Source organism: Cupressus sempervirens, chromosome 3 (genome assembly GCF_028749045.1).
Source record: "Cupressus sempervirens isolate cs-2001-9-10 chromosome 3, ASM2874904v1, whole genome shotgun sequence".
In the NCBI taxonomy this organism is placed as follows: Eukaryota; Viridiplantae; Streptophyta; class Pinopsida; order Cupressales; family Cupressaceae; genus Cupressus; species Cupressus sempervirens.
In genome coordinates this window covers 395,984,419-395,999,269 of record NC_143120.1, presented here as the reverse complement: position 1 = coordinate 395,999,269, position 14,851 = coordinate 395,984,419, and the positions used below count along the sequence as shown (strand labels likewise).

The 14,851-nt window shown below is 35.1% G+C and overlaps 1 pseudogene; it reads left to right on the top strand.

Moving 5' to 3' along the window:
* LOC149566685 (DNA replication licensing factor MCM4-like) overlaps nt 1-13,157 on the top strand; it is a 43,919-nt pseudogene extending 30,762 nt beyond the window's left edge.
* The last annotated feature ends 1,694 nt before the right edge of the window (nt 13,158-14,851 follow it).

The following is a 14,851-nucleotide window of genomic DNA, read 5'->3' as shown; positions in this document are numbered from 1 at the left end:
AATATTAAATAACAATACATCAAACCATCAGAAAGCCCATCGCAGAGCCTCATGGCTTTGGTGAACCATCTGAAGGGAGAAAGAACAATATGGGCATGTCGAATAGGGGTGACATGACACATCTCTTTACTCTTTTTGCTCATGTCTATTAATAAGAAAATGTCAAATACTGCACAATATGCATGAAGATTCATGCTTCAGTTGATCTCAAATACAGTTTGAGATCAATTTATGATTTAGGATCAAAACAATGAGACTGCAAGATCTTCAACTGAATATTGACTTAAGATTCATGAAGGTAATGTTAATGATGTCATGTTTCCACAACAAGACCAAACTGCTAAAAACCATTCAACCAATCTTTGGTAAGTTGTTCTTTTCTCTTGGAAGCTTACCATCCCAAACAAATCACACAGTGTTAGTAACTCTCCTTGTGAAGATCAAGCCAAATTTTTAGGTCATTGATCCAAACCAAACCAAAGTTTGGAGTAATCTCCCTGTAAATTTGATTGAACATTTGAGCTATTACATCAATTTATCTTCAATGACTTTTTAAACTAATCAAAACTGAGTAAAAAACAAAGCTGTTTGTAAAAGGGGTGTTCAAAATTAAAACATCAAACCAATATTGCATTGAAACGTTTTTTGAAAAAGAAACTACAGAAGTATTAGCTAATTTTGATCTTCATGAATAGGTTTAGTTCTCATATTATATGTGTAAATCTAATACAATGCCTACTTCTTTATGCAATGTGTGGGTGTGCATAATGTTAGTAGAAAATATAGCAACATGGAAAGATGCTTAATGAATAGATTCCTCCATTACCAATGTGTGTTGTCCCCGGCTTGAATTTTTTAAGGAAATTAGGATCACATTTAATACCTTCTTAAATTATATGAATACCCTTAATGCGATGGATCCACTAACTTGTATCTTCTTGATGATGTGATTAATCAATTTTTCTTGCAGGTTTTGCATATATAGTTTGACTGCTAGAACTGTAAGTATCTTCTTGAAATCACTTTCAATATTGTTTTCTGCATTTTCCAATCACCAGCGATCTTGATAGTCTATATAAGATGCTATGTGGGTGAAGCCTGGTAGGGACATGGCCCTACACGGGGCATGTCAGAAAGATATGATTATATTCTACTAAAATTTTGCAGTAAAAGAAGTCTTTAATTTCATGGAGTGTAAAGCACATCTACAACTTGAAGATTATGGTAAAGATGATTATGACAGAGAAATATCTCCATGTTTGAAACGAGTCTTACGTTGAAGGCAATATGTGGTGCATCAGATATGGATGAATGGAATCTGCTTTCCACATTCACATGGAAGAGGAGTAAAGATTCTACACAGCAATGTAGACATCAAATATAAATATACAACATAGATATAAGATGGTATGTAATCTAAGAAATGACATCGATTGAAAAGTAGGATCCACTATTAGAGATGAAATATGTGGTGATAAAATAAGACAAATTGTTAAGCTAGAGATAAAATAATCATGTTGTACTATGATAGCATTTCTAATATAGCACAAGTTTATTAATAAGAAAATGATGCACCAAAATAGCAAGTCCTTCATGTCATAACATCACTAATAGTTGTGTCATTAAAATTCTAGATCATACCTGAAACGAAGTCGCAAGAAAAATTTAAAAAATGCACTAATTTATTGATGCACTATAATATAGCTTTGTCAATGTCAGTATTATCTCTTTCAAAGGTTTCAAAAATTTTGAATATCTTTAAGAAAAAGGACCCATGCCAGATCGTGAAACTCTAAGAGTCCCCGTATAATCCCTATCTCTTACAAGTTTAAGAAACTCAACCTATATATCATAACTAGTAGTCTAAAATTATCATAATTGTGAATATACAAATAATTGACCATCCTTTTATATCAAATATACTAAAAATTATAATCAATGAGAACATCTCAATACTTTCTTTAGTTGAAATAGAAACACAAGATTTTCCTCAAAGAAGTTTGAATTCCACTGCTTGATATTTTTAACAACCATAACAAATATGCCTTTATTTACCAGTTCTTCCATCTCCAATACAAATTCAATTTTATCAGCATAATTGTAATTCAAAATACCCTAAATAAAAGATCAAAAAGAATTAAGGGAAAATTGATCTTTTTTTGCTCACATGTACATGATCAAGAGTCTTACTACTGATTCCAGAAAGAAGTTGATTATGATCTCTATGTGTTTGGTAGAATCCACCATTAAATTTCCTTGTGATTCACTCTCATTATGTCTCCCTTTCCACCTAGGATGATTTTCTAGATGTACTCCTAATTTATCAGTATGACAAGTCTTGTTGGAGCTGCAAGCTTCACTGCCATGAACATGTTCGATTGGAGATCTCAATTCAACATCTTAATCATGCTTATGTGAGAAATTTAATGGGAGTTCATACATCACCACGTCATTTGAAATGGTTTTAATAACTACCTACTCTTATCCACTCCTAATGTTAATAGTAGAAAATTCCTTTGAGCATGTATTATCTAGATTGGTATCATCTGTAATTAGCTTCAATGACCTACTTGTGAGAGAGATGCCTAAACCTATCAACAAAAGTCACAGATTATGACAATTTGAAGTAATATCTTGCTGAGGATAAATTATTTATTTCAATAATTATTGGTGTCTCAAAACTAACAAAAGACACCCTTTGAAAATGCATCTTACATTTTCCTGAATCCATAAGTGACCTTATATGAGGAAGACATTATACTAGAATGTACAAGGCCTCTATATACACAATATTCTTGAACCGGGTCATCAAGCATTCACATGTTCAGCTTCATTCGGCTAAGTTCATTCTATGAGAAGAAATACACATAGAAAATAAATTCATTCAAAAAACTTGTGACAACTTATCATGACAGACAAAATGGAGATGATACCTTCTATTTGGAAAATAAGTAAATATCTCCAAGGAAATACCAAATTCAAAATCATGCTCAAGTTGCATGTGTCAACATTCCCCATCGACCTTAGTCGCAAGGCTAACTAACTTATCAAGAGTGTGTATCCAACAAATGAAATTGGTGTAAATGTTACAACCACCAAATTTGGAGGGCATGGAAATTTAGTCATCACTATCCTATGTAGTACACTTAATTTCATATGTTGGAATCATTTTGTGACTTGTACACATGATAGTCCAATACTTTTTAATGTCATCTTCATCACAATTTTTCTATGATAGTCTAATAGTTGTAGGTGGCATCTTCGTCACAATTTTTCCATGATAGTTTTGTTGGTCTGAATTTTTGCATAATCGAATTCCTTTGTCCAAGGTATAGAAGAATTTAGATTGGGATCCACCTATGGTGAATAGGGTTTCTAGCCAAGTCATATTTTAGGTCTTTGAAGCAATTTTTTGTCGAAACCCTAGGTCTTGTTTTCTTTTAAATTTTTCGAGCGTGAAACTAAAAATATGCGAAGATTCCCATCCTTTTCAAACTTTCTGCGCCCTGAGTCACATCTTTTCTTTTGTGTTTTTGACTGCCCGATCCCTAAAAGATCTACGGCAATCACTGTCTCGCTATGAAAAGATACAAGTATTTTACCCTTAGCGACATAGCAACCACCGCTAAGTTGAAAAGCGGTACCGTCAACTGGAAATACGGTGACCAAAGATTGTATTGTTTCAGAGATATTTCATCACGTTTATAACAGACATGTCAGAACCTGAAAAGGAATTACAACATTGAGGTACAAAAGGTGTCAACAAAAATCTTAGTTTTTCTGATTAGTCGCTTTGTCGCTATCGAAGAAATTGGGCACTTCGTCGTTAGCGACATGATGCCTTCACCAAAAATAATGGTCGGCAATCACTTTTAAATTTTTCAATGATCGTAAGCTTTTTCAGGCTATGTGGTGCACGTGTTGTTTTATTATGTGTTAGATGCATTAACAAGTGTAGTTATGACTTCACTCGCCTTTATCTTTCCGACCCTAAATTTTGATGAGTAACCAAAAATTGCTATGTCGCTATCGAAGAATTGGTGTCTCTCGCCATTAGCGACATAGCACCTAGACGGAAAGTAGTACTACAAAAAATTTTCAGAGTAAGTGGGTCCCAAAAAGTACTCCATCAGATATCAATTATAAAGCTTTAGAACATGTTGGCATCTAATGGGCTACACGTATACGTCGAAAAAAGAAAAGACACCGAGATTCGCTATGTTGCTACCGAGAACTTGTTCTTCTTGTCATTAGCGACATAGCACCCAGCCGAGAAATAAACAAATACGGGCCCCAAGCAGCATGATAATATAGCTAGGTCTTCAAAAATTTGAATCCAAATGCCAGAAAGGCAGGATTTCATCACGTCATCAATGATTGGACCCATACCCTATTCACAAAATATATGAAAGACTCTGATTGTCAAATCTATCTCAGATCCATGATCATTGCTATCTCACTATGGAAAGTTGCACAAAGGTTACAAATAGTGACATGGCAACAAGGGGCCCACCATATTTCTTTTGAGCAATGCATTGAATGTCATCTGCATGATCAAATCAGGATCAATGACGGGCGCTATATCGCTATGGCAAGGTGCTCACTCTTTATGTATAGCGAGATAGCGCCTAAGTGACACATGGCCTCAGAGTTATATGGGTCTAGTTCAGAGGTGCCAACAATGAAGGAAAGGTACATATGGAAAATTTTCATTGGGTTGACTGCCAACTTGTCAAGAGGAACATGAGTCATCTTTGGTTGCATCCCTGGATCGTAGGATTTTTTGTAAATCCACAGTGTAAATTTGAATATAGAAGGTGATGCCACCCTGTGCATTTATGAGAGATACAAGCTTCGCGTGTGAAGAAAAATAGAGTATAACGCAGAAGATTTTCTTAATTCCACCGTACTTGAACAAAGATTCAGAGCATTTCTAAGCAGAAATAGTTGTTGAGAAGACTGCGCTAGATTCGATAAGATTGTGAAGCAGTTTGTTTGCAAAAAGATTGCAATAACACTGAGAAGAACTAGAGTGAAATTCAAAGTAAGTACTTGCATTATAATCCTTGCACTATTTCAATTCCTTCGAGAGTTAATTAAAATGGCTCCAAAATAGAAAGCATTTTCTAGTCAAGAGAATTATTTGGATAGGAATGTCCACGATGATTTGCTTGAATTGCTCCCTTCTTCCACTGTTGAAACTGTAGAAGTTAAGAGGCTAACTTCATTAAACCCTAGGCTAGAAATAGCAGATGGGCTGTATGACAAAGGAAATTGGGTTAGGGATGCAACAACTTCATAGATTGGTCTTGTTTTATTCAAAAAATGGTTTTCAGAGAGGAACCTTTTTGCCCCACATGCCAACATCTGAAATTTTGGTCTAGGGAAATTGGTGGTTCCCAATGTTGTCATGGATTGTGATCTTTTGGAAGCTATAGCTTAGAATTATGACCAAGCCCTTAGGCTAGTGAGGAGAACTGATGGTGAAATCTTGATTACAATCAGCGCAGAAGAGATTAGGGAAGTTTTCAGTTTAGGGCCTGTCACTGATTATCATGTGCCTGTTGATTTGAAAGGGTTAGAAAATGAGTATATGTCTAAGAGAGATTCAGTTAGGCAAGGAGCATTGAGTGCACACATAGGTAGAATTAGAACACTACCAGCAATAACAGCATCCTCCAGGGAGCCTTTCAAAAGGGCATACTTTAATTCTAGGGCTATAGAAATATATAGGTCCTTGTGTAAAGTTTTTGGGAGAGATGAAGAAGAGTTCATGCCTGTGGATTTTATGTATATGATACTCAGATTTCCTCTTTTGGTGTGGATATAATTTTTTATTTTGCTTCTTACTTAACTGAGGAGATTCACATTGGACTGATTGGAATTGCTAAGGGTAAGGTGGAACAAACTTTTGGCCATTATTCTTTGTTAATGCACATGTTCTTATTCAAGGGAGTAACATATTTTAGTAAAGAAATGGAATTAGATAGAGAAGAGAGTGGGGAAGCATTACCAGTTCAATTGTGGAGTGTAGATATGACTTGGGATGTAGAGAATGCCAGTTTTGTCAGGTTTGATAGGTATTTAGCTTCAAAGTTGAGATGCCTCCTATTAAGGGACAATCCCAAAATCCCCAAAGCATTAATGAATCTCATTAGGCCTATGGACAACCCAAGTGGTTTGAAAGTTTCACATAATTGGGGAGATGTCATTCCATATTCTGTTTCTAATGTATTTAGAATATATGGTTTTAAAGGAAGCCCTCACTTACTACCCTACCAAGTGCCTTTGAAGGTAGGAGTTGCTGAGATATTGTGGTAGCTAGGAGTGGAGGAAACCCTTCTATTGAAAAGACAAAAGGGGTCAATTTTTTCTACTTGCACAGTGGCTCATCATTTTGTAATCACAAAAGGAGGTTGTCTTTCTCTGCACAAGATTTTGAATCCTTATAAGATGGCCACTTCCCATCTTCATTTTTGTGATTCTGAAGGATTTTATCATTTGGCTCTAAGGCACAGAATTAAGCTTGGTAAAATTGAGCATGAATTTTATTTTCCTAAAGCCTTAATAAGGAATGGGTACTCCTTGCAAGAGCAAGAGCAAGAGACTAGGAAAGAAAAGTGGAAAGCCTTTTTTAAAATTTTGGATTTCATTCATTATTTTGATCCAGATTATAGTCCTTTGGATGATGCAGTTACAAATGTAGATAAGATGAGAAAACTTATGAATAATTTTTCTAAAATAATAGAGGCAATGAATGAAAAGAAGCAATTCTTTATTAGGTTCTACTCGGATAATTCCAAGGAAGTAACGGGAATATTGGGTTTTACTCCCAATATAAGAGCAGATCAATTAACTGTCCAAAAAAAGTCAGGATATACTATTGTTCAAAATAAAAAGAATACAATGGACAAAGGCAAACAAATAATTGAGTCCACTAGTAGGGTTTTGGAAGAGAGGCCTACTGAGCCCTCCCCTAAGAGGAGGAAAATAATAAGAGAGGAGGATTCTCATGTTGAGGAGTATTCACCTCCACAGACCCCTTTGAGAACCAGGGAGGAGGAGCTCACTATTGAGCAAATTGAACAAATTAAATCACAAGGGGGAGTTTTTGTCACTCTAAGTAGAGATCGATGAAGGGAACCCCTAGGAACCTCTTATGCCAAGCCTTGAGCTTACTATAGCTGACTTTAAGGGAAGGGAATTGGACCCTGTTTTGGAACAAGCCAGGCAGCAATTTTTGTTAGATGACAGTTTTGTAAGGTCTAGAGCTTTCTATCAATTTTCTTGGAGGGCAAATATCCACAATTTTGAGGAAAGATGTAAGAACATGGAAACAGAGCATCCAGAAATGGATGAAGCCTCCATCCAAAACCAAATAAAGGAGCAAATGATGCAAGAATTCCAAAACATTACCCCTGAGGAGGGAAGGCAAATGGTAAAAACTTCTAACATACTATTGTTGCCTAATTGGGATATTGCAGATGCATTGATTTTCAACTCTATTTCTAATAGACTAGAGTTACAAGACCCAAATAAAAAGGAATTTGTAGGGACTGCTTTTAGTGATGATCAAGCTACTCTTGTTATGTGGTCATTAAGAAGAGGATCCAGGATTGTATCAGCACAGCCTGATGGTTCGGGACTGATAGGGAATATTATTATGAGGAGAGTTACTGATACCACACACGTACAGGTAGCCCACATGAATGTGGATTATTCTTAGTTTTCCTTGGCTACTGCTAAAAGGGAGGAAAAGGAAATGTTTGAATTAAAAAGCAAATATGAGGTAGTTGTGAATACCTACAATAAAGAGGTAAAAAGGAGAGTTGAGCTTGAAAACAAGCTACTAGGAAAATCCACCAGGCCTAAAATAACATACCCTCACCCCCTTGTTGAACCTTTCAAAACTACCCCCCTCATTGAAATACCAGACACACCCCAAGGGCCACAGTATTACATTGCTAAGGATTTTGAAGAAGAAAAGAGTAAACTGTGGGCCTTACATGTAGAGCTGGAATCTAAATATAAAGATAAACTAAGAACAGCTCTTACACATCTAGGAGACAAGGTTGAATGACCACTAATCCATGATCAATTGGCCAGGGTGATTAACATCTGGAAGGAGTTAAAAGAAGATGATGAGGCTTTAGAGCCTATTGTGAAAAAATGGGTGAGAAGGGAGAAAGCAATAACCTTCTTGTGTCTATCTATTATAAATAATTCTCATGATCAGATTGAAAAAACCTTTGACATTGTTTTTGATTTTGATAGAAAAAGGATACATTTATAGAAGATAATAATAGACTACTTAGACAAATATAAGAGCCAAAAATTCAATTTATTTCCTCATGCCCTAGATAAGAAAAATAGTTTGAAAAGCAAAGAGGAATGGGCGAAGGAACTTGATGATTTATTTTGTTTAAGAATGAATCAAGTCGTAAATGAAATAGGGCATGCATGGTGGGCCACCACAACAGAAGAAATGGTGAAAGCCAAAATATTCTTTGATTCTTTAAAATAGGAATTTTTTGATATTGATAATGAGGCTGATTATATAATAAAGAAACAGAAGGATATTTTGCAATTCAATTGGCTAGATGACACATTATTTGACAGGTGGATGGTAGAAATGGTTTCTAGTGAAAGTTTGATGTAGATGAAACTGACAGTGATGAGGTGCAGGGTGAGGAAGTCCAAATCATTGATACCATCACTACTCAAACCCAATAAGAAGAAGAAGACAAGAAAAACCTCTCACTTTCAGTTACAGAACCGGGACCACAAGATGCCAATACAATTAAAGAAAAGGAAAATGTAGAATTTATCCTTACCATGCAGAGTGAAGGTGGTGGAAGCCTACAGGTGGAGGTTAATGTGCCCTCGTCAGAACAAGCTTCATCATTGGCTAATTTAGCAGTTAGTTATGAAGATAAATCAGATCAATAGCCAACTTAGCAACATCAAAACATGTAACAGAAGCTGACCCACCGAAAGGAATGATTTGATTTCGATATCTTCTGTTACCCATAGTTTTGTCATTTTGTGATAGGTGTATGTAGATATTCCTTTTAAAAGACACCTGTCAATTTCTCTTAGCCTGAAGCTTGTTGCATTTCACACTATATAAGTGAAATTCTAGGGCAAGAGAAAAGGTCCAAATTCTATTTGCTAAGTGATACACTTAGTCTGTTTTTGGCCCACCATTTTTGAGCAAAAATTTGTGATCTATTTTCTCTGTCAGATCTTGAGAATACATGAATATAGAATGATTTGTGTTTCTTTCTGAAGGTCATTCTGAGTCTATTGTAAATTGTATACAATTTTTAAGGAAAATGAATACAAATTATGAACTGTCCCCATATCAGTTCTTTCTGAACTTTGTCTTCTTTTGATTACTTGGTTATCTTGATGTTGTATAAGTAAAGGCTTGTGCAATTGAATGCAGTTCAATTAGGTTGTATATCTGTTTATCATGGCTATTAATTCAATGGATTAAGTAAAAGCTTTGATGAATTTGATAAGGTTGTTGCAGTAGTGGAAAGGATTTTGAATGACAATTTTTGATAAGAATTGCTGATAAAATTTGTTGTAAGGCAACAAATTAGATCTAGAGATTTGTAGTAGACTCTAAACCCCAATGGATTAGGCACTGATCAAATTTAATCCAACTGAAAGAGAAATGTGTCACACATGATTGTCAAAATGCAAAATTATAATCAACTTTACTTTTATTTCCTGTAGATCTTCAAAGTTGGCCTCTACTTGTTTGCATGGAATGTTTTAGCTTTAGTTAGCCATTATTGCTGAGAACATCTGCAGACCTATAGAAGATTTTTGGCCATATCTGTTATATGGGATGTGTTTATTAAAGTATCAAGAATTGTACATGTATTGAAGAATTTGAGATGAGAATCAGAATGAAACTAAGATAATTTTCATACAGTTTTCCCAGTCTTGTATCATCCTTGGGTATACCCACCCTAGTTTTGCAGAGCCAAAAGAGTAGAAAACCACCCTTGGTTTTGTAGAAGTTGGGCCCAAATGGTGTGCACATACAATTGATAATAAGAATTGGCTAGTCTTTAGACTGTGTGAGTATTGTCATCTTGGTATTAAGCATTTTGTTGCTTAGTAGTTTTAAAACACCAACAAGTTTGTTATTCATCCAAATGGAAACCCTTATAGGGAAGACCTAATTGCAATGCAACAATTAAATGTAATGTTGAAATATAGGAGAGATTCTTTTGGTTGAACTAGAAGATAAATCATCTTTTAACAAAATGACAGAGACTTTCGGTGAAGGATCCAAAGTACATCAATTCAATTATAGTCTAGTAAATTTAGGTGTCATCTTCATCATAAGTTTTTGAAGATAGTCTAGTATTTTTAGGTGTCATCTTCATCAAAAAATTTCCATGATAGTCTATTAGTTTGAGGAGTCATCTCCATCACAAGTTTTCCATGGCATACTTGTAGTTAGAGGTGCATTGAAGACCTTTTATCACTACATGAGCTAGTAGTAGATGGTGATTATTCATTATCATCATCATCATCTAACATAGAATCACATGAATATCATGTTTTATAGCCCACATGGCCTAGGTATTGAGGGTACAACTCCAAGCACTAAACACACTAGATTTCAAATTATTATCTTTATGTGTTGATGTTTAAGTTGAATGTTCTAGAGTTGAAGAGAGAAACACCCTCAATTTTTTTTTCTTTTTGTTCTTTTTTTGAATATGAAACTATTGTCTAAATGATACAATATAATTATGTATATTAAAACAAAAATACAAGAAAAATATGATACCAACACAACTATATTTATAAAAAAAAAAAATTGTCATTATTATTTCTTCTAAGCTTTTACAACTACAGCTTCTGCATATACATTTCCTTTCTTTTCTTTCATTACTATAACAAAAAGTATAATAGTTGTTACAATAGACCAACATTCCAAATGATAAATCTACATCTACACACTTTCAATAAAATGAAACAACAAGTACATTACATTATTTTTTCAACTAGACTCTTTTTAACACTTATCATCAAAACATCACTGAGAAAAAACACTTGAGCGGAGACTCTCCCATTTATATTACAAAAAAATGGTTGAACTTTGGCATAAAAAATAATAATGATAGTAATAGTATTCACTTCCATCTTCAATATTATCATAAAAACTTACAAAAAAAATACACATGCACCTATGGAAATATGCTCGAAGAGAAATCCCTCTCCTCCACCACCGGACATGCAGCTGTGATTGGAGGTCGTGAATGGAAGAGCTTTTGAAGTCGAGCACATCAGGAAGAATGAAAGAAAGACAATATTGAGAGTTTCGAACTACTATTCCACCCCCTCTATATTGATGCAAATGCAGGGCCCCCTTTCATATTATTCTTAGGACTAGCGGGCATCATTAATCAAGTGGGTGGAGAAAACCTAAAATGAAATTGGGCTCAGAGAAAACCATGCGAAAATGCTTCAAAAATGTCAAATGAAACTGGGCGTGAAAGATGTAATAGAGCAAATGTTTTTTTAACTTTGCAGATGTATAAGCCCTATGTTGGTCAAAATTTTGACTAACACGGGTCTTATATGTAAAAAAATGAAATTTTTGCCTTTACATTTCGACCAACCTAAATATATTTAGTTGATGGTCAAATTTTTTGGTCAAAAAATGATGTTAAATGTAGTAGTGCTAGATAGAGGGGAACAAGATGCCTCAAGTGGTGAGATGCCCTGAGTGATGAGGACATAAGGTTTAGATTGAGTTGAAGCCAAATTCAATGATGTAATCATCTTGTCCCCTCGGGAGCTAAATCAAAAGATGACACACCAAAAATATGATGTAGAGTGATATATCGAGAGATACAGAAGAAATCTAAGATTGAAAAGATTATAGAAGAGATCAAAACAATTAGAAGAAAATTTGGAGTCAAACCGGAGTGATTTCAAGGTCCAGGAGACCAAGTTTGACCAAAAGTTAACTAGAGTTGACCAAAGTTAACTTTTTCCAAAAAATTTGAAGAAATTGTGATTCAAAAAGATACCAAGATTCACAAAGTATCAAAAAAATGAACTGCACAAGTGTTTGATCGTGTCAATCCCAAAAAAAATAATGTGTTTTTGATTTGCTTAATTGTGTCAGATTTCAAATTCGATCTTGAAAATGGATTTAGAATGGTCAAATTAGCTAGGGGATGATTTTCACACCAATTGCAGCACGTTGAAAAATTAGGTCAAAACCTATATAAGGGCCCACAAGATCATTTTCAAATCATTTTCACTTTTGTCTTTAGTAAAGAAGAGAGCTTTGAGGTGAAGATGGCAGTCCCGTGTCTTTTCATCGATTCGAGCGCTCCCAATGACACAGCTGGCCAACGAAGTGTGGACCTCTAGTGAGTGTTCAATAACCTTGTCTCGTATTTAATTTTTCACACTTTTTGATGTATTTTAGCATGTTTTTAGGGCTTGTTAAGGTTTGACGTGTCGATTCTCATGCGAGGATGTATCTCCTCGTGCAAACCAAGTCGCTTCTCATGTGAAGAAGTACTAGGCTTGTACTTCTTCACCTAGCACGATGGGTTTTCTTGCATGGGAGATGCCCATGTGTCGCGTGAGAAATGCTAGATTTTAGGCACTTTTCGCTTATAGTTCAATCGCTTCTCACACGAAGAGTTGCATCCTCGTGAAAAGATGTGCAATCTCATGTGGGGAAGTGAAATTTTGCGTGAGAATCTAGTGATAATTGCAAAATTAAAAGTTGTAATTTTGATGTTTTCTTCGCAATTTTGCATTTTTGTTCGTCTATCAAGAAAAGACTGATCATTTTCATGTTGTACTTGTTCGAGTGTGCAAGTTCTCTTTGATGATATTAGATTTATATCCCATTACCTACCATATGGAGCTTTGTTGTGAAGTCTTGATGATGCCAATATGGTACATATTGACAGATTGGGGTTATCGCATCTATTCTGAATTCCACTAGTGTTGGTGAATCACAACCTGTTTACAACACTAGTGAAGTGCCTCCATTCAGAGATGAACACTTTCCACATGCTCCAGGGGGAGATGGCAGTGACACCAGAGGGCATCTCCAGGATTCTCTACATACCATTCCACAGGCCAAGAGTGGTCTATGACACAATTTTGAGGGTATGCACAGAGGCATTACAGGCCATCTTTCAGTAGGACTTAATCATAGGAAGAGTGATCATATGGGATGAGCCCGTGCATATTTATGGTCATACTCACAAATTAGCATCAGTTTTGGGGATCTTTATTAGCTATTTCTTGATGACTAACATATGCCAACACAGATTAGAGTGCAAATGGGGCAAGATGCTCTAGATGATGTTTGAGACCTCAGACAGATATAGGTGGGGACAGTGCATGCTCACATTTGTTTGAACCAAAAAATATTTGAACAATTGACTGCTGCAACAACATATTCTACTTCTTTTGTTGATTGACAGATACAATTATGCTTCTTATTTGTCCAAGCTACTAGCCTCTTTCCAAGAAAGAATGCTTCACCACTAGTGCTCTTTCTATCATCAATGCTTCCTGCCCAATTAGCATCAATGAATGCTTTCAATTCAAAGTTGTCTCATTTCTTATACCACAAACCATAACCTTTAGTACCCTTTAGATACCTCATGATTATTTTGATTTCCATCATATGATTTTCTTTTGGATTAGCCGAGAAGCTTGCCACCATTCCAACTGTTAATGTTATATCAAGTCTTGTATGCACCACATACTGAAATTTTTCAATCATTGATCTATATGTAGTTTGGTCTACCTCTTTTGAATCATCATCTTTGAAAAGCTTGTGTCCAATAGACATAGGTGTTCCAAATGGTCTAGAATCCTCCATTCCAAACTTCTTCAATATCTTCTTAATGTATTTTGATTGAGTAATATAGATACCATCCTTGTTCTGATGAATCTACAAGCCAACAAAGAATTTGATCTCTCCAAAAATTGACATCTCAAATTCCTTACTCAATTCCTCAGAAAAAGGTTTGCAAAAATCATCATTTCCAATAAACAATGTATCATCCATAAAAAATCTTGCCAACACAATCTTCTTATCTGGTCCTTCTTTGATATATAGGTTTTTTTTGTCATGAGTTCTTTGAAAACTAATCTTCATAAGATACTTGTGAAATCTCTCATACTAGACTCCAGGGGCTTGTTTGAGATCATATAAAGCTTTGTGTGGTCTGCAAACCATGTCCCTTTTAATAGGATCAACAAAACCTTCTAGTTTCTCAATGTAGAATTCCTCTTCTAAGATTCCATTCAAGAATGTTGATTTCACATCCATCTGATACACTTTGAATTCTTTGTGTGCTCCATATGCAAGGATTATTCTAAAACCTCCAAGCCTAGCAATAGTAGCAAACATTTCTCCATAGTCAATACCTTTCTCTTGAGCATAGCCCTTGTAAACTAGTGTTGCCTTGTTTCTTGAAACTTATCCATTCTCATTCAACTTATTTTTGAATACCCATTTTGTGCTAATTACGCTCTTATCATTGGGTCTAGGAACAAGACTCTAGGTCTTACTCCTTTCAATTTGATCAATTTCTTTATTCATTGCTTCAATTAAACTTTCATTCTCTAATGCATCTTTTATAGATCTAGGATCAAATTTAGTAAGAAAACATGTACCTTTTAGTTTTTTCCTTTTCATTGTACCAACTGACTAATCTCCAATGATTTTCTCAGGTGCATGATGCCTTTTGATACATCCAACAAGTCTAGGATCCTTCTTTTTGAAATCACTAGGTTCACTATGATCTTATGAATAATGCTTAGATCCCATTTT